This window comes from Hyla sarda, unplaced genomic scaffold, assembly GCF_029499605.1.
Source record: "Hyla sarda isolate aHylSar1 unplaced genomic scaffold, aHylSar1.hap1 scaffold_480, whole genome shotgun sequence".
Lineage (NCBI taxonomy): Eukaryota > Metazoa > Chordata > Amphibia > Anura > Hylidae > Hyla > Hyla sarda.
In genome coordinates this window covers 67,453-85,822 of record NW_026610492.1, presented here as the reverse complement: position 1 = coordinate 85,822, position 18,370 = coordinate 67,453, and the positions used below count along the sequence as shown (strand labels likewise).

General features: G+C 46.1%; 8 non-coding genes across 8 annotated transcripts; all 8 read right to left on the bottom strand.

The window, feature by feature from the left end:
- Window positions 1–2,091: 2,091 nt before the first annotated feature.
- On the bottom strand, window positions 2,092–2,282 carry LOC130336594 (U2 spliceosomal RNA). The gene has a single exon (XR_008878007.1). It is a non-coding gene; the product is annotated as a U2 spliceosomal RNA (small nuclear RNA).
- Window positions 2,283–4,373: 2,091 nt separating this feature from the next.
- LOC130336593 (U2 spliceosomal RNA) lies at window positions 4,374–4,564 on the bottom strand. The gene has a single exon (XR_008878006.1). It is a non-coding gene; the product is annotated as a U2 spliceosomal RNA (small nuclear RNA).
- Window positions 4,565–6,656: 2,092 nt separating this feature from the next.
- Window positions 6,657–6,847, bottom strand: LOC130336592 (U2 spliceosomal RNA). The gene has a single exon (XR_008878005.1). It is a non-coding gene; the product is annotated as a U2 spliceosomal RNA (small nuclear RNA).
- Window positions 6,848–8,940: 2,093 nt separating this feature from the next.
- Window positions 8,941–9,132, bottom strand: LOC130336553 (U2 spliceosomal RNA). Its single transcript, XR_008877974.1, has one exon. It is a non-coding gene; the product is annotated as a U2 spliceosomal RNA (small nuclear RNA).
- A 2,093-nt stretch (window positions 9,133–11,225) lies between these two features.
- On the bottom strand, window positions 11,226–11,416 carry LOC130336591 (U2 spliceosomal RNA). The gene has a single exon (XR_008878004.1). It is a non-coding gene; the product is annotated as a U2 spliceosomal RNA (small nuclear RNA).
- Window positions 11,417–13,505: 2,089 nt separating this feature from the next.
- On the bottom strand, window positions 13,506–13,696 carry LOC130336590 (U2 spliceosomal RNA). The gene has a single exon (XR_008878003.1). It is a non-coding gene; the product is annotated as a U2 spliceosomal RNA (small nuclear RNA).
- A 2,089-nt stretch (window positions 13,697–15,785) lies between these two features.
- On the bottom strand, window positions 15,786–15,976 carry LOC130336589 (U2 spliceosomal RNA). The gene has a single exon (XR_008878002.1). It is a non-coding gene; the product is annotated as a U2 spliceosomal RNA (small nuclear RNA).
- A 2,093-nt stretch (window positions 15,977–18,069) lies between these two features.
- Window positions 18,070–18,260, bottom strand: LOC130336588 (U2 spliceosomal RNA). The gene has a single exon (XR_008878001.1). It is a non-coding gene; the product is annotated as a U2 spliceosomal RNA (small nuclear RNA).
- Between the last annotated feature and the right edge of the window lie 110 nt (window positions 18,261–18,370).

Sequence of the window (18,370 nt, the reverse complement as noted above, 5' to 3'; positions counted from 1 at the left end):
GCCCAACAAGGTCCCCTTCATGGGCACTATCACTGCTTGCTGTCAGGGAGGCTGCCAGACAATTTTCCATGCACACTCTGGGCTGGGGGGCAGTCAACCCTGGGGGGCAGTCAACCACCAGTACACACAGCAGAACCTAAACCCATACCATTATTGCTAAGCAGCAAGACAGGGGCCCATTGCACTCCCACGGGGCCTTTTTAAATGCAATCCATAACCCGGATTTGCCAGGAACCCTTCTTACTCCTACTTGCATGTGACACTGGGCTTAGGATCTGCATAGGAAACACACACACAAGCACACACCTACCTTTGTTGCCTGCAGATGCCTCCTTGGCTGTCCCCAAACGGTATCAAACCAACACCCACGGGAAGCTGTAAGCATAGAGGACATGCCTGCACCCCATTGGACTTACCTGTGTGGGTTAAATCCGGGTTATTTGACAACCTATGGCGGTGATGGTTCTGCTCAGGCAGAGCAGTGCTGATGCTCCTCATAAAGCTGTCGCTGCTGTGAAGGTTCTAGGTGACATCACAATCCCTATGGTTACATACACGACAAAGCTGGGTTGTTGTTGTTTACACTCTGCAAGGCCTGTGGAAGTGAGTGACATCATAGCACTGTAGTTCTGAGGGTTCTAGATGGATGCAACAATCTCCTGTTGCTTCTATGAAGGCCATAATAGACGACATCACCAAACAGCTCCATAGTCACATACACAGCAAAGGAGAGATGTTGTTTACACCTAGTGATGTCAGTGGTATTGAGTGACATCACAGCACAGTGCTAAGGCTCCTGGGCCTGGACACAGCAGCGGCTGCAATATCTCAACGGAGAATACGTTTATATATATGTGTGTGTGTGCGCGTATATATATATATATATATATATATATATATATATATATATATATATATCTCCGCCGAAATCACTTTTAAACCCATTTCCACCTTTTTTTCCCTTCTCTTCCTCTTACTTTTTTTTCACGTTTTTTTACGTTTTTCTCCTTTTCGCCTCTTTTCTGGGCGTATTATTCTTCTTTTTCTTCTTTTTTTTCGTCTAATGCATACCCCATCAGTGCAGCAATGCTTATTCAATACCGCCAGCAGATGGAGACACTGGGGGATAATTTTCTAAGGATTTATACTGATTTTTCCTGTCTGAATTTGTCGCACAGAAAGTTGCAGGCCAAATATGTGTGACATTTCTGCGACTTTAGCTTCTAGAGCATTTTTACAACATTATACATAGGTGCTGAATACATAAAAAGCGACTGTTCAGCGACAGACAAGTCGCATCGGCTGAAAGTAGGCCAGAATGTCAGTCCATGTTGGAGCAGGTTTAGATACAGTCTAAAGCATAGATCTCAAAGTCTGTGCACAGAATTTAGCAAGGGCCTCGCACCTTCTGATGCATCAGGTAGGTGCACTATAGCATAGCCTAACCCTCTGTACTTTGGTCTATATTGATGCGGGACATAGACAGCCAGCTGATGACCAATCCATTAGTGCAATGGATGGCTGGAAGCATTTGTCTTTGCCTTTGCAATACCACAGAAGCAATGCATGGTCAATGTACAGCAATGACACACCTGTGTGAACAGCCAGGAGACCCCCCCATGTTATGTTACATAGTTACATAGTTAGTACGGTCGAAAAAAGACATATGTCCATCAAGTTCAACCAGGGAATTAAGGGGTAGGGGTGTGGCGCGATATTGGGGAAGGGATGAGATTTTATATTTCTTCATAAGCATTAATCTTATTTTGTCAATTAGGAACATTCAGCACCCACCCGCTATCAAGGCAGCTGCCTATCATGTCATGCCCTACCTGCACAGGTGTGCTGGCTACTCAAATGATCCAATTAAGGAGGCCATTTAGTCAGCAGCAGCAGAAGTCCTGTGCCTGGACGCTCCAACAGCGGCCAGACACAAGCAGAAGCAGCAGAAGCAGCAGCAGCACCACCTTTTGTTTTTTGGCTGCAGCAGCAGCAGCAGCAGCAGCAGCAAGGCCCACAGGGCTGGCTAGCTGGCTAGCCAGCAAGCAGGTAGCAATGAAAGTAGGAATCTTTCTTTTTAACCCTGTAAGGGGGTGGTGCACTGTACCCGAAGATACTGCCATATCGGGTCAATGCATAGGGCGACGGAAGCAAGCTTCGAAATCGGCCCCCGTTCTCAAAAATCCATTTAATATATGGTCCCCAGATAGGGGACGTATCAGATATTAAACTGATAAGAACAGATACTACACTTGATCTTAGCCAAAAGGCCGAGAAGCGATAACCGTGAAAGGGGCGGGCCCAACAAGGTCCCCTTCATGGGCACTATCACTGCTTGCTGTCAGGGAGGCTGCCAGACAATTTTCCATGCACACTCTGGGCTGGGGGGCAGTCAACCACCAGTACACACAGCAGAACCTAAACCCATACCATTATTGCTAAGCAGCAAGACAGGGGCCCATTGCACTCCCACGGGGCCTTTTTAAATGCAATCCATAACCCGGATTTGCCAGGAACCCTTCTTACTCCTCCTACTTGCATGTGACACTGGGCTTAGGATCTGCATAGGAAACACACACACAAGCACACACCTACCTTTGTTGCCTGCAGATGCCTCCTTGGCTGTCCCCAAACGGTATCAAACCAACACCCACGGGAAGCTGTAAGCATAGAGGACATGCCTGCACCCCATTGGACTTACCTGTGTGGGTTAAATCCGGGTTATTTGACAACCTATGGCGGTGATGGTTCTGCTCAGGCAGAGCAGTGCTGATGCTCCTCATAAAGCTGTCGCTGCTGTGAAGGTTCTAGGTGACATCACAATCCCTATGGTTACATACACGACAAAGCTGGGTTGTTGTTGTTTACACTCTGCAAGGCCTGTGGAAGTGAGTGACATCATAGCACTGTAGTTCTGAGGGTTCTAGATGGATGCAACAATCTCCTGTTGCTTCTATGAAGGCCATAATAGACGACATCACCAAACAGCTCCATAGTCACATACACAGCAAAGGAGAGATGTTGTTTACACCTAGTGATGTCAGTGGTATTGAGTGACATCACAGCACAGTGCTAAGGCTCCTGGGCCTGGACACAGCAGCGGCTGCAATATCTCAACGGAGAATACGTTTATATATATGTGTGTGTGTGCGCGTATATATATATATATATATATATATATATATATATATATATATATATTTCTCCGCCGAAATCACTTTTAAACCCATTTCCACCTTTTTTTCCCTTCTCTTCCTCTTACTTTTTTTTCACGTTTTTTTACGTTTTTCTCCTTTTCGCCTCTTTTCTGGGCGTATTATTCTTCTTTTTCTTCTTTTTTTTCGTCTAATGCATACCCCATCAGTGCAGCAATGCTTATTCAATACCGCCAGCAGATGGAGACACTGGGGGATAATTTTCTAAGGATTTATACTGATTTTTCCTGTCTGAATTTGTCGCACAGAAAGTTGCAGGCCAAATATGTGTGACATTTCTGCGACTTTAGCTTCTAGAGCATTTTTACAACATTATACATAGGTGCTGAATACATAAAAAGCGACTGTTCAGCGACAGACAAGTCGCATCGGCTGAAAGTAGGCCAGAATGTCAGTCCATGTTGGAGCAGGTTTAGATACAGTCTAAAGCATAGATCTCAAAGTCTGTGCACAGAATTTAGCAAGGGCCTCGCACCTTCTGATGCATCAGGTAGGTGCACTATAGCATAGCCTAACCCTCTGTACTTTGGTCTATATTGATGCGGGACATAGACAGCCAGCTGATGACCAATCCATTAGTGCAATGGATGGCTGGAAGCATTTGTCTTTGCCTTTGCAATACCACAGAAGCAATGCATGGTCAATGTACAGCAATGACACACCTGTGTGAACAGCCAGGAGACCCCCCCATGTTATGTTACATAGTTACATAGTTAGTACGGTCGAAAAAAGACATATGTCCATCAAGTTCAACCAGGGAATTAAGGGGTAGGGGTGTGGCGCGATATTGGGGAAGGGATGAGATTTTATATTTCTTCATAAGCATTAATCTTATTTTGTCAATTAGGAACATTCAGCACCCACCCGCTATCAAGGCAGCTGCCTATCATGTCATGCCCTACCTGCACAGGTGTGCTGGCTACTCAAATGATCCAATTAAGGAGGCCATTTAGTCAGCAGCAGCAGAAGTCCTGTGCCTGGACGCTCCAACAGCGGCCAGACACAAGCAGAAGCAGCAGAAGCAGCAGCAGCACCACCTTTTGTTTTTTGGCTGCAGCAGCAGCAGCAGCAGCAGCAAGGCCCACAGGGCTGGCTAGCTGGCTAGCCAGCAAGCAGGTAGCAATGAAAGTAGGAATCTTTCTTTTTAACCCTGTAAGGGGGTGGTGCACTGTACCCGAAGATACTGCCATATCGGGTCAATGCATAGGGCGACGGAAGCAAGCTTCGAAATCGGCCCCCGTTCTCAAAAATCCATTTAATATATGGTCCCCAGATAGGGGACGTATCAGATATTAAACTGATAAGAACAGATACTACACTTGATCTTAGCCAAAAGGCCGAGAAGCGATAACCGTGAAAGGGGCGGGCCCAACAAGGTCCCCTTCATGGGCACTATCACTGCTTGCTGTCAGGGAGGCTGCCAGACAATTTTCCATGCACACTCTGGGCTGGGGGGCAGTCAACCACCAGTACACACAGCAGAACCTAAACCCATACCATTATTGCTAAGCAGCAAGACAGGGGCCCATTGCACTCCCACGGGGCCTTTTTAAATGCAATCCATAACCCGGATTTGCCAGGAACCCTTCTTACTCCTCCTACTTGCATGTGACACTGGGCTTAGGATCTGCATAGGAAACACACACACAAGCACACACCTACCTTTGTTGCCTGCAGATGCCTCCTTGGCTGTCCCCAAACGGTATCAAACCAACACCCACGGGAAGCTGTAAGCATAGAGGACATGCCTGCACCCCATTGGACTTACCTGTGTGGGTTAAATCCGGGTTATTTGACAACCTATGGCGGTGATGGTTCTGCTCAGGCAGAGCAGTGCTGATGCTCCTCATAAAGCTGTCGCTGCTGTGAAGGTTCTAGGTGACATCACAATCCCTATGGTTACATACACGACAAAGCTGGGTTGTTGTTGTTTACACTCTGCAAGGCCTGTGGAAGTGAGTGACATCATAGCACTGTAGTTCTGAGGGTTCTAGATGGATGCAACAATCTCCTGTTGCTTCTATGAAGGCCATAATAGACGACATCACCAAACAGCTCCATAGTCACATACACAGCAAAGGAGAGATGTTGTTTACACCTAGTGATGTCAGTGGTATTGAGTGACATCACAGCACAGTGCTAAGGCTCCTGGGCCTGGACACAGCAGCGGCTGCAATATCTCAACGGAGAATACGTTTATATATATGTGTGTGTGTGCGCGTATATATATATATATATATATATATATATATATATATATATATATTTCTCCGCCGAAATCACTTTTAAACCCATTTCCACCTTTTTTTCCCTTCTCTTCCTCTTACTTTTTTTTCACGTTTTTTTACGTTTTTCTCCTTTTCGCCTCTTTTCTGGGCGTATTATTCTTCTTTTTCTTCTTTTTTTTCGTCTAATGCATACCCCATCAGTGCAGCAATGCTTATTCAATACCGCCAGCAGATGGAGACACTGGGGGATAATTTTCTAAGGATTTATACTGATTTTTCCTGTCTGAATTTGTCGCACAGAAAGTTGCAGGCCAAATATGTGTGACATTTCTGCGACTTTAGCTTCTAGAGCATTTTTACAACATTATACATAGGTGCTGAATACATAAAAAGCGACTGTTCAGCGACAGACAAGTCGCATCGGCTGAAAGTAGGCCAGAATGTCAGTCCATGTTGGAGCAGGTTTAGATACAGTCTAAAGCATAGATCTCAAAGTCTGTGCACAGAATTTAGCAAGGGCCTCGCACCTTCTGATGCATCAGGTAGGTGCACTATAGCATAGCCTAACCCTCTGTACTTTGGTCTATATTGATGCGGGACATAGACAGCCAGCTGATGACCAATCCATTAGTGCAATGGATGGCTGGAAGCATTTGTCTTTGCCTTTGCAATACCACAGAAGCAATGCATGGTCAATGTACAGCAATGACACACCTGTGTGAACAGCCAGGAGACCCCCCCATGTTATGTTACATAGTTACATAGTTAGTACGGTCGAAAAAAGACATATGTCCATCAAGTTCAACCAGGGAATTAAGGGGTAGGGGTGTGGCGCGATATTGGGGAAGGGATGAGATTTTATATTTCTTCATAAGCATTAATCTTATTTTGTCAATTAGGAACATTCAGCACCCACCCGCTATCAAGGCAGCTGCCTATCATGTCATGCCCTACCTGCACAGGTGTGCTGGCTACTCAAATGATCCAATTAAGGAGGCCATTTAGTCAGCAGCAGCAGAAGTCCTGTGCCTGGACGCTCCAACAGCGGCCAGACACAAGCAGAAGCAGCAGAAGCAGCAGCAGCACCACCTTTTGTTTTTTGGCTGCAGCAGCAGCAGCAGCAGCAGCAGCAAGGCCCACAGGGCTGGCTAGCTGGCTAGCCAGCAAGCAGGTAGCAATGAAAGTAGGAATCTTTCTTTTTAACCCTGTAAGGGGGTGGTGCACTGTACCCGAAGATACTGCCATATCGGGTCAATGCATAGGGCGACGGAAGCAAGCTTCGAAATCGGCCCCCGTTCTCAAAAATCCATTTAATATATGGTCCCCAGATAGGGGACGTATCAGATATTAAACTGATAAGAACAGATACTACACTTGATCTTAGCCAAAAGGCCGAGAAGCGATAACCGTGAAAGGGGCGGGCCCAACAAGGTCCCCTTCATGGGCACTATCACTGCTTGCTGTCAGGGAGGCTGCCAGACAATTTTCCATGCACACTCTGGGCTGGGGGGCAGTCAACCACCAGTACACACAGCAGAACCTAAACCCATACCATTATTGCTAAGCAGCAAGACAGGGGCCCATTGCACTCCCACGGGGCCTTTTTAAATGCAATCCATAACCCGGATTTGCCAGGAACCCTTCTTACTCCTCCTACTTGCATGTGACACTGGGCTTAGGATCTGCATAGGAAACACACACACAAGCACACACCTACCTTTGTTGCCTGCAGATGCCTCCTTGGCTGTCCCCAAACGGTATCAAACCAACACCCACGGGAAGCTGTAAGCATAGAGGACATGCCTGCACCCCATTGGACTTACCTGTGTGGGTTAAATCCGGGTTATTTGACAACCTATGGCGGTGATGGTTCTGCTCAGGCAGAGCAGTGCTGATGCTCCTCATAAAGCTGTCGCTGCTGTGAAGGTTCTAGGTGACATCACAATCCCTATGGTTACATACACGACAAAGCTGGGTTGTTGTTGTTTACACTCTGCAAGGCCTGTGGAAGTGAGTGACATCATAGCACTGTAGTTCTGAGGGTTCTAGATGGATGCAACAATCTCCTGTTGCTTCTATGAAGGCCATAATAGACGACATCACCAAACAGCTCCATAGTCACATACACAGCAAAGGAGAGATGTTGTTTACACCTAGTGATGTCAGTGGTATTGAGTGACATCACAGCACAGTGCTAAGGCTCCTGGGCCTGGACACAGCAGCGGCTGCAATATCTCAACGGAGAATACGTTTATATATATGTGTGTGTGTGCGCGTATATATATATATATATATATATATATATATATATATATATATATATTCTCCGCCGAAATCACTTTTAAACCCATTTCCACCTTTTTTTCCCTTCTCTTCCTCTTACTTTTTTTTCACGTTTTTTTACGTTTTTCTCCTTTTCGCCTCTTTTCTGGGCGTATTATTCTTCTTTTTCTTCTTTTTTTTCGTCTAATGCATACCCCATCAGTGCAGCAATGCTTATTCAATACCGCCAGCAGATGGAGACACTGGGGGATAATTTTCTAAGGATTTATACTGATTTTTCCTGTCTGAATTTGTCGCACAGAAAGTTGCAGGCCAAATATGTGTGACATTTCTGCGACTTTAGCTTCTAGAGCATTTTTACAACATTATACATAGGTGCTGAATACATAAAAAGCGACTGTTCAGCGACAGACAAGTCGCATCGGCTGAAAGTAGGCCAGAATGTCAGTCCATGTTGGAGCAGGTTTAGATACAGTCTAAAGCATAGATCTCAAAGTCTGTGCACAGAATTTAGCAAGGGCCTCGCACCTTCTGATGCATCAGGTAGGTGCACTATAGCATAGCCTAACCCTCTGTACTTTGGTCTATATTGATGCGGGACATAGACAGCCAGCTGATGACCAATCCATTAGTGCAATGGATGGCTGGAAGCATTTGTCTTTGCCTTTGCAATACCACAGAAGCAATGCATGGTCAATGTACAGCAATGACACACCTGTGTGAACAGCCAGGAGACCCCCCCATGTTATGTTACATAGTTACATAGTTAGTACGGTCGAAAAAAGACATATGTCCATCAAGTTCAACCAGGGAATTAAGGGGTAGGGGTGTGGCGCGATATTGGGGAAGGGATGAGATTTTATATTTCTTCATAAGCATTAATCTTATTTTGTCAATTAGGAACATTCAGCACCCACCCGCTATCAAGGCAGCTGCCTATCATGTCATGCCCTACCTGCACAGGTGTGCTGGCTACTCAAATGATCCAATTAAGGAGGCCATTTAGTCAGCAGCAGCAGAAGTCCTGTGCCTGGACGCTCCAACAGCGGCCAGACACAAGCAGAAGCAGCAGAAGCAGCAGCAGCAGCACCACCTTTTGTTTTTTGGCTGCAGCAGCAGCAGCAGCAGCAGCAAGGCCCACAGGGCTGGCTAGCTGGCTAGCCAGCAAGCAGGTAGCAATGAAAGTAGGAATCTTTCTTTTTAACCCTGTAAGGGGGTGGTGCACTGTACCCGAAGATACTGCCATATCGGGTCAATGCATAGGGCGACGGAAGCAAGCTTCGAAATCGGCCCCCGTTCTCAAAAATCCATTTAATATATGGTCCCCAGATAGGGGAACGTATCAGATATTAAACTGATAAGAACAGATACTACACTTGATCTTAGCCAAAAGGCCGAGAAGCGATAACCGTGAAAGGGGCGGGCCCAACAAGGTCCCCTTCATGGGCACTATCACTGCTTGCTGTCAGGGAGGCTGCCAGACAATTTTCCATGCACACTCTGGGCTGGGGGGCAGTCAACCACCAGTACACACAGCAGAACCTAAACCCATACCATTATTGCTAAGCAGCAAGACAGGGGCCCATTGCACTCCCACGGGGCCTTTTTAAATGCAATCCATAACCCGGATTTGCCAGGAACCCTTCTTACTCCTCCTACTTGCATGTGACACTGGGCTTAGGATCTGCATAGGAAACACACACACAAGCACACACCTACCTTTGTTGCCTGCAGATGCCTCCTTGGCTGTCCCCAAACGGTATCAAACCAACACCCACGGGAAGCTGTAAGCATAGAGGACATGCCTGCACCCCATTGGACTTACCTGTGTGGGTTAAATCCGGGTTATTTGACAACCTATGGCGGTGATGGTTCTGCTCAGGCAGAGCAGTGCTGATGCTCCTCATAAAGCTGTCGCTGCTGTGAAGGTTCTAGGTGACATCACAATCCCTATGGTTACATACACGACAAAGCTGGGTTGTTGTTGTTTACACTCTGCAAGGCCTGTGGAAGTGAGTGACATCATAGCACTGTAGTTCTGAGGGTTCTAGATGGATGCAACAATCTCCTGTTGCTTCTATGAAGGCCATAATAGACGACATCACCAAACAGCTCCATAGTCACATACACAGCAAAGGAGAGATGTTGTTTACACCTAGTGATGTCAGTGGTATTGAGTGACATCACAGCACAGTGCTAAGGCTCCTGGGCCTGGACACAGCAGCGGCTGCAATATCTCAACGGAGAATACGTTTATATATATGTGTGTGTGTGCGCGTATATATATATATATATATATATATATATATATATATATATATATATTCTCCGCCGAAATCACTTTTAAACCCATTTCCACCTTTTTTTCCCTTCTCTTCCTCTTACTTTTTTTTCACGTTTTTTTACGTTTTTCTCCTTTTCGCCTCTTTTCTGGGCGTATTATTCTTCTTTTTCTTCTTTTTTTTCGTCTAATGCATACCCCATCAGTGCAGCAATGCTTATTCAATACCGCCAGCAGATGGAGACACTGGGGGATAATTTTCTAAGGATTTATACTGATTTTTCCTGTCTGAATTTGTCGCACAGAAAGTTGCAGGCCAAATATGTGTGACATTTCTGCGACTTTAGCTTCTAGAGCATTTTTACAACATTATACATAGGTGCTGAATACATAAAAAGCGACTGTTCAGCGACAGACAAGTCGCATCGGCTGAAAGTAGGCCAGAATGTCAGTCCATGTTGGAGCAGGTTTAGATACAGTCTAAAGCATAGATCTCAAAGTCTGTGCACAGAATTTAGCAAGGGCCTCGCACCTTCTGATGCATCAGGTAGGTGCACTATAGCATAGCCTAACCCTCTGTACTTTGGTCTATATTGATGCGGGACATAGACAGCCAGCTGATGACCAATCCATTAGTGCAATGGATGGCTGGAAGCATTTGTCTTTGCCTTTGCAATACCACAGAAGCAATGCATGGTCAATGTACAGCAATGACACACCTGTGTGAACAGCCAGGAGACCCCCCCATGTTATGTTACATAGTTACATAGTTAGTACGGTCGAAAAAAGACATATGTCCATCAAGTTCAACCAGGGAATTAAGGGGTAGGGGTGTGGCGCGATATTGGGGAAGGGATGAGATTTTATATTTCTTCATAAGCATTAATCTTATTTTGTCAATTAGGAACATTCAGCACCCACCCGCTATCAAGGCAGCTGCCTATCATGTCATGCCCTACCTGCACAGGTGTGCTGGCTACTCAAATGATCCAATTAAGGAGGCCATTTAGTCAGCAGCAGCAGAAGTCCTGTGCCTGGACGCTCCAACAGCGGCCAGACACAAGCAGAAGCAGCAGAAGCAGCAGCAGCAGCACCACCTTTTGTTTTTTGGCTGCAGCAGCAGCAGCAGCAGCAGCAAGGCCCACAGGGCTGGCTAGCTGGCTAGCCAGCAAGCAGGTAGCAATGAAAGTAGGAATCTTTCTTTTTAACCCTGTAAGGGGGTGGTGCACTGTACCCGAAGATACTGCCATATCGGGTCAATGCATAGGGCGACGGAAGCAAGCTTCGAAATCGGCCCCCGTTCTCAAAAATCCATTTAATATATGGTCCCCAGATAGGGGACGTATCAGATATTAAACTGATAAGAACAGATACTACACTTGATCTTAGCCAAAAGGCCGAGAAGCGATAACCGTGAAAGGGGCGGGCCCAACAAGGTCCCCTTCATGGGCACTATCACTGCTTGCTGTCAGGGAGGCTGCCAGACAATTTTCCATGCACACTCTGGGCTGGGGGGCAGTCAACCACCAGTACACACAGCAGAACCTAAACCCATACCATTATTGCTAAGCAGCAAGACAGGGGCCCATTGCACTCCCACGGGGCCTTTTTAAATGCAATCCATAACCCGGATTTGCCAGGAACCCTTCTTACTCCTCCTACTTGCATGTGACACTGGGCTTAGGATCTGCATAGGAAACACACACACAAGCACACACCTACCTTTGTTGCCCAGATGCCTCCTTGGCTGTCCCCAAACGGTATCAAACCAACACCCACGGGAAGCTGTAAGCATAGAGGACATGCCTGCACCCCATTGGACTTACCTGTGTGGGTTAAATCCGGGTTATTTGACAACCTATGGCGGTGATGGTTCTGCTCAGGCAGAGCAGTGCTGATGCTCCTCATAAAGCTGTCGCTGCTGTGAAGGTTCTAGGTGACATCACAATCCCTATGGTTACATACACGACAAAGCTGGGTTGTTGTTGTTTACACTCTGCAAGGCCTGTGGAAGTGAGTGACATCATAGCACTGTAGTTCTGAGGGTTCTAGATGGATGCAACAATCTCCTGTTGCTTCTATGAAGGCCATAATAGACGACATCACCAAACAGCTCCATAGTCACATACACAGCAAAGGAGAGATGTTGTTTACACCTAGTGATGTCAGTGGTATTGAGTGACATCACAGCACAGTGCTAAGGCTCCTGGGCCTGGACACAGCAGCGGCTGCAATATCTCAACGGAGAATACGTTTATATATATGTGTGTGTGTGCGCGTATATATATATATATATATATATATATATATATATATATATATATATTTCTCCGCCGAAATCACTTTTAAACCCATTTCCACCTTTTTTTCCCTTCTCTTCCTCTTACTTTTTTTTCACGTTTTTTTACGTTTTTCTCCTTTTCGCCTCTTTTCTGGGCGTATTATTCTTCTTTTTCTTCTTTTTTTTCGTCTAATGCATACCCCATCAGTGCAGCAATGCTTATTCAATACCGCCAGCAGATGGAGACACTGGGGGATAATTTTCTAAGGATTTATACTGATTTTTCCTGTCTGAATTTGTCGCACAGAAAGTTGCAGGCCAAATATGTGTGACATTTCTGCGACTTTAGCTTCTAGAGCATTTTTACAACATTATACATAGGTGCTGAATACATAAAAAGCGACTGTTCAGCGACAGACAAGTCGCATCGGCTGAAAGTAGGCCAGAATGTCAGTCCATGTTGGAGCAGGTTTAGATACAGTCTAAAGCATAGATCTCAAAGTCTGTGCACAGAATTTAGCAAGGGCCTCGCACCTTCTGATGCATCAGGTAGGTGCACTATAGCATAGCCTAACCCTCTGTACTTTGGTCTATATTGATGCGGGACATAGACAGCCAGCTGATGACCAATCCATTAGTGCAATGGATGGCTGGAAGCATTTGTCTTTGCCTTTGCAATACCACAGAAGCAATGCATGGTCAATGTACAGCAATGACACACCTGTGTGAACAGCCAGGAGACCCCCCCATGTTATGTTACATAGTTACATAGTTAGTACGGTCGAAAAAAGACATATGTCCATCAAGTTCAACCAGGGAATTAAGGGGTAGGGGTGTGGCGCGATATTGGGGAAGGGATGAGATTTTATATTTCTTCATAAGCATTAATCTTATTTTGTCAATTAGGAACATTCAGCACCCACCCGCTATCAAGGCAGCTGCCTATCATGTCATGCCCTACCTGCACAGGTGTGCTGGCTACTCAAATGATCCAATTAAGGAGGCCATTTAGTCAGCAGCAGCAGAAGTCCTGTGCCTGGACGCTCCAACAGCGGCCAGACACAAGCAGAAGCAGCAGAAGCAGCAGCAGCACCACCTTTTGTTTTTTGGCTGCAGCAGCAGCAGCAGCAGCAGCAAGGCCCACAGGGCTGGCTAGCTGGCTAGCCAGCAAGCAGGTAGCAATGAAAGTAGGAATCTTTCTTTTTAACCCTGTAAGGGGGTGGTGCACTGTACCCGAAGATACTGCCATATCGGGTCAATGCATAGGGCGACGGAAGCAAGCTTCGAAATCGGCCCCCGTTCTCAAAAATCCATTTAATATATGGTCCCCAGATAGGGGACGTATCAGATATTAAACTGATAAGAACAGATACTACACTTGATCTTAGCCAAAAGGCCGAGAAGCGATAACCGTGAAAGGGGCGGGCCCAACAAGGTCCCCTTCATGGGCACTATCACTGCTTGCTGTCAGGGAGGCTGCCAGACAATTTTCCATGCACACTCTGGGCTGGGGGGCAGTCAACCACCAGTACACACAGCAGAACCTAAACCCATACCATTATTGCTAAGCAGCAAGACAGGGGCCCATTGCACTCCCACGGGGCCTTTTTAAATGCAATCCATAACCCGGATTTGCCAGGAACCCTTCTTACTCCTCCTACTTGCATGTGACACTGGGCTTAGGATCTGCATAGGAAACACACACACAAGCACACACCTACCTTTGTTGCCTGCAGATGCCTCCTTGGCTGTCCCCAAACGGTATCAAACCAACACCCACGGGAAGCTGTAAGCATAGAGGACATGCCTGCACCCCATTGGACTTACCTGTGTGGGTTAAATCCGGGTTATTTGACAACCTATGGCGGTGATGGTTCTGCTCAGGCAGAGCAGTGCTGATGCTCCTCATAAAGCTGTCGCTGCTGTGAAGGTTCTAGGTGACATCACAATCCCTATGGTTACATACACGACAAAGCTGGGTTGTTGTTGTTTACACTCTGCAAGGCCTGTGGAAGTGAGTGACATCATAGCACTGTAGTTCTGAGGGTTCTAGATGGATGCAACAATCTCCTGTTGCTTCTATGAAGGCCATAATAGACGACATCACCAAACAGCTCCATAGTCACATACACAGCAAAGGAGAGATGTTGTTTACACCTAGTGATGTCAGTGGTATTGAGTGACATCACAGCACAGTGCTAAGGCTCCTGGGCCTGGACACAGCAGCGGCTGCAATATCTCAACGGAGAATACGTTTATATATATGTGTGTGTGTGCGCGTATATATATATATATATATATATATATATATATATATATATATATTTCTCCGCCGAAATCACTTTTAAACCCATTTCCACCTTTTTTTCCCTTCTCTTCCTCTTACTTTTTTTTCACGTTTTTTTACGTTTTTCTCCTTTTCGCCTCTTTTCTGGGCGTATTATTCTTCTTTTTCTTCTTTTTTTTCGTCTAATGCATACCCCATCAGTGCAGCAATGCTTATTCAATACCGCCAGCAGATGGAGACACTGGGGGATAATTTTCTAAGGATTTATACTGATTTTTCCTGTCTGAATTTGTCGCACAGAAAGTTGCAGGCCAAATATGTGTGACATTTCTGCGACTTTAGCTTCTAGAGCATTTTTACAACATTATACATAGGTGCTGAATACATAAAAAGCGACTGTTCAGCGACAGACAAGTCGCATCGGCTGAAAGTAGGCCAGAATGTCAGTCCATGTTGGAGCAGGTTTAGATACAGTCTAAAGCATAGATCTCAAAGTCTGTGCACAGAATTTAGCAAGGGCCTCGCACCTTCTGATGCATCAGGTAGGTGCACTATAGCATAGCCTAACCCTCTGTACTTTGGTCTATATTGATGCGGGACATAGACAGCCAGCTGATGACCAATCCATTAGTGCAATGGATGGCTGGAAGCATTTGTCTTTGCCTTTGCAATACCACAGAAGCAATGCATGGTCAATGTACAGCAATGACACACCTGTGTGAACAGCCAGGAGACCCCCCCATGTTATGTTACATAGTTACATAGTTAGTACGGTCGAAAAAAGACATATGTCCATCAAGTTCAACCAGGGAATTAAGGGGTAGGGGTGTGGCGCGATATTGGGGAAGGGATGAGATTTTATATTTCTTCATAAGCATTAATCTTATTTTGTCAATTAGGAACATTCAGCACCCACCCGCTATCAAGGCAGCTGCCTATCATGTCATGCCCTACCTGCACAGGTGTGCTGGCTACTCAAATGATCCAATTAAGGAGGCCATTTAGTCAGCAGCAGCAGAAGTCCTGTGCCTGGACGCTCCAACAGCGGCCAGACACAAGCAGAAGCAGCAGAAGCAGCAGCAGCACCACCTTTTGTTTTTTGGCTGCAGCAGCAGCAGCAGCAGCAGCAAGGCCCACAGGGCTGGCTAGCTGGCTAGCCAGCAAGCAGGTAGCAATGAAAGTAGGAATCTTTCTTTTTAACCCTGTAAGGGGGTGGTGCACTGTACCCGAAGATACTGCCATATCGGGTCAATGCATAGGGCGACGGAAGCAAGCTTCGAAATCGGCCCCCGTTCTCAAAAATCCATTTAATATATGGTCCCCAGATAGGGGACGTATCAGATATTAAACTGATAAGAACAGATACTACACTTGATCTTAGCCAAAAGGCCGAGAAGCGATAACCGTGAAAGGGGCGGGCCCAACAAGGTCCCCTTCATGGGCACTATCACTGCTTGCTGTCAGGGAGGCTGCCAGACAATTTTCCATGCACACTCTGGGCTGGGGGGCAGTCAACCACCAGTACACACAGCAGAACCTAAACCCATACCATTATTGCTAAGCAGCAAGACAGGGGCCCATTGCACTCCCACGGGGCCTTTTTAAATGCAATCCATAACCCGGATTTGCCAGGAACCCTTCTTACTCCTCCTACTTGCATGTGACACTGGGCTTAGGATCTGCATAGGAAACACACACACAAGCACACACCTACCTTTGTTGCCTGCAGATGCCTCCTTGGCTGTCCCCAAACGGTATCAAACCAACACCCACGGGAAGCTGTAAGCATAGAGGACATGCCTGCACCCCATTGGACTTACCTGTGTGGGTTAAATCCGGGTTATTTGACAACCTATGGCGGTGATGGTTCTGCTCAGGCAGAGCAGTGCTGATGCTCCTCATAAAGCTGTCGCTGCTGTGAAGGTTCTAGGTGACATCACAATCCCTATGGTTACATACACGACAAAGCTGGGTTGTTGTTGTTTACACTCTGCAAGGCCTGTGGAAGTGAGTGACATCATAGCACTGTAGTTCTGAGGGTTCTAGATGGATGCAACAATCTCCTGTTGCTTCTATGAAGGCCATAATAGACGACATCACCAAACAGCTCCATAGTCACATACACAGCAAAGGAGAGATGTTGTTTACACCTAGTGATGTCAGTGGTATTGAGTGACATCACAGCACAGTGCTAAGGCTCCTGGGCCTGGACACAGCAGCGGCTGCAATATCTCAACGGAGAATACGTTTATATATATGTGTGTGTGTGCGCGTATATATATATATATATATATATATATATATATATATATATATATATTCTCCGCCGAAATCACTTTTAAACCCATTTCCACCTTTTTTTCCCTTCTCTTCCTCTTACTTTTTTTTCACGTTTTTTTACGTTTTTCTCCTTTTCGCCTCTTTTCTGGGCGTATTATTCTTCTTTTTCTTCTTTTTTTTCGTCTAATGCATACCCCATCAGTGCAGCAATGCTTATTCAATACCGCCAGCAGATGGAGACACTGGGGGATAATTTTCTAAGGATTTATACTGATTTTTCCTGTCTGAATTTGTCGCACAGAAAGTTGCAGGCCAAATATGTGTGACATTTCTGCGACTTTAGCTTCTAGAGCATTTTTACAACATTATACATAGGTGCTGAATACATAAAAAGCGACTGTTCAGCGACAGACAAGTCGCATCGGCTGAAAGTAGGCCAGAATGTCAGTCCATGTTGGAGCAGGTTTAGATACAGTCTAAAGCATAGATCTCAAAGTCTGTGCACAGAATTTAGCAAGGGCCTCGCACCTTCTGATGCATCAGGTAGGTGCACTATAGCATAGCCTAACCCTCTGTACTTTGGTCTATATTGATGCGGGACATAGACAGCCAGCTGATGACCAATCCATTAGTGCAATGGATGGCTGGAAGCATTTGTCTTTGCCTTTGCAATACCACAGAAGCAATGCATGGTCAATGTACAGCAATGACACACCTGTGTGAACAGCCAGGAGACCCCCCCATGTTATGTTACATAGTTACATAGTTAGTACGGTCGAAAAAAGACATATGTCCATCAAGTTCAACCAGGGAATTAAGGGGTAGGGGTGTGGCGCGATATTGGGGAAGGGATGAGATTTTATATTTCTTCATAAGCATTAATCTTATTTTGTCAATTAGGAACATTCAGCACCCACCCGCTATCAAGGCAGCTGCCTATCATGTCATGCCCTACCTGCACAGGTGTGCTGGCTACTCAAATGATCCAATTAAGGAGGCCATTTAGTCAGCAGCAGCAGAAGTCCTGTGCCTGGACGCTCCAACAGCGGCCAGACACAAGCAGAAGCAGCAGAAGCAGCAGCAGCAGCACCACCTTTTGTTTTTTGGCTGCAGCAGCAGCAGCAGCAGCAGCAAGGCCCACAGGGCTGGCTAGCTGGCTAGCCAGCAAGCAGGTAGCAATGAAAGTAGGAATCTTTCTTTTTAACCCTGTAAGGGGGTGGTGCACTGTACCCGAAGATACTGCCATATCGGGTCAATGCATAGGGCGACGGAAGCAAGCTTCGAAATCGGCCCCCGTTCTCAAAAATCCATTTAATATATGGTCCCCAGATAGGGGACGTATCAGATATTAAACTGATAAGAACAGATACTACACTTGATCTTAGCCAAAAGGCCGAGAAGCGATAACCGTGAAAGGGGCGGGCCCAACAAGGTCCCCTTCATGGGCACTATCACTGCTTGCTGTCAGGGAGGCTGCCAGACAATTTTCCATGCACACTCTGGGCTGGGGGGCAG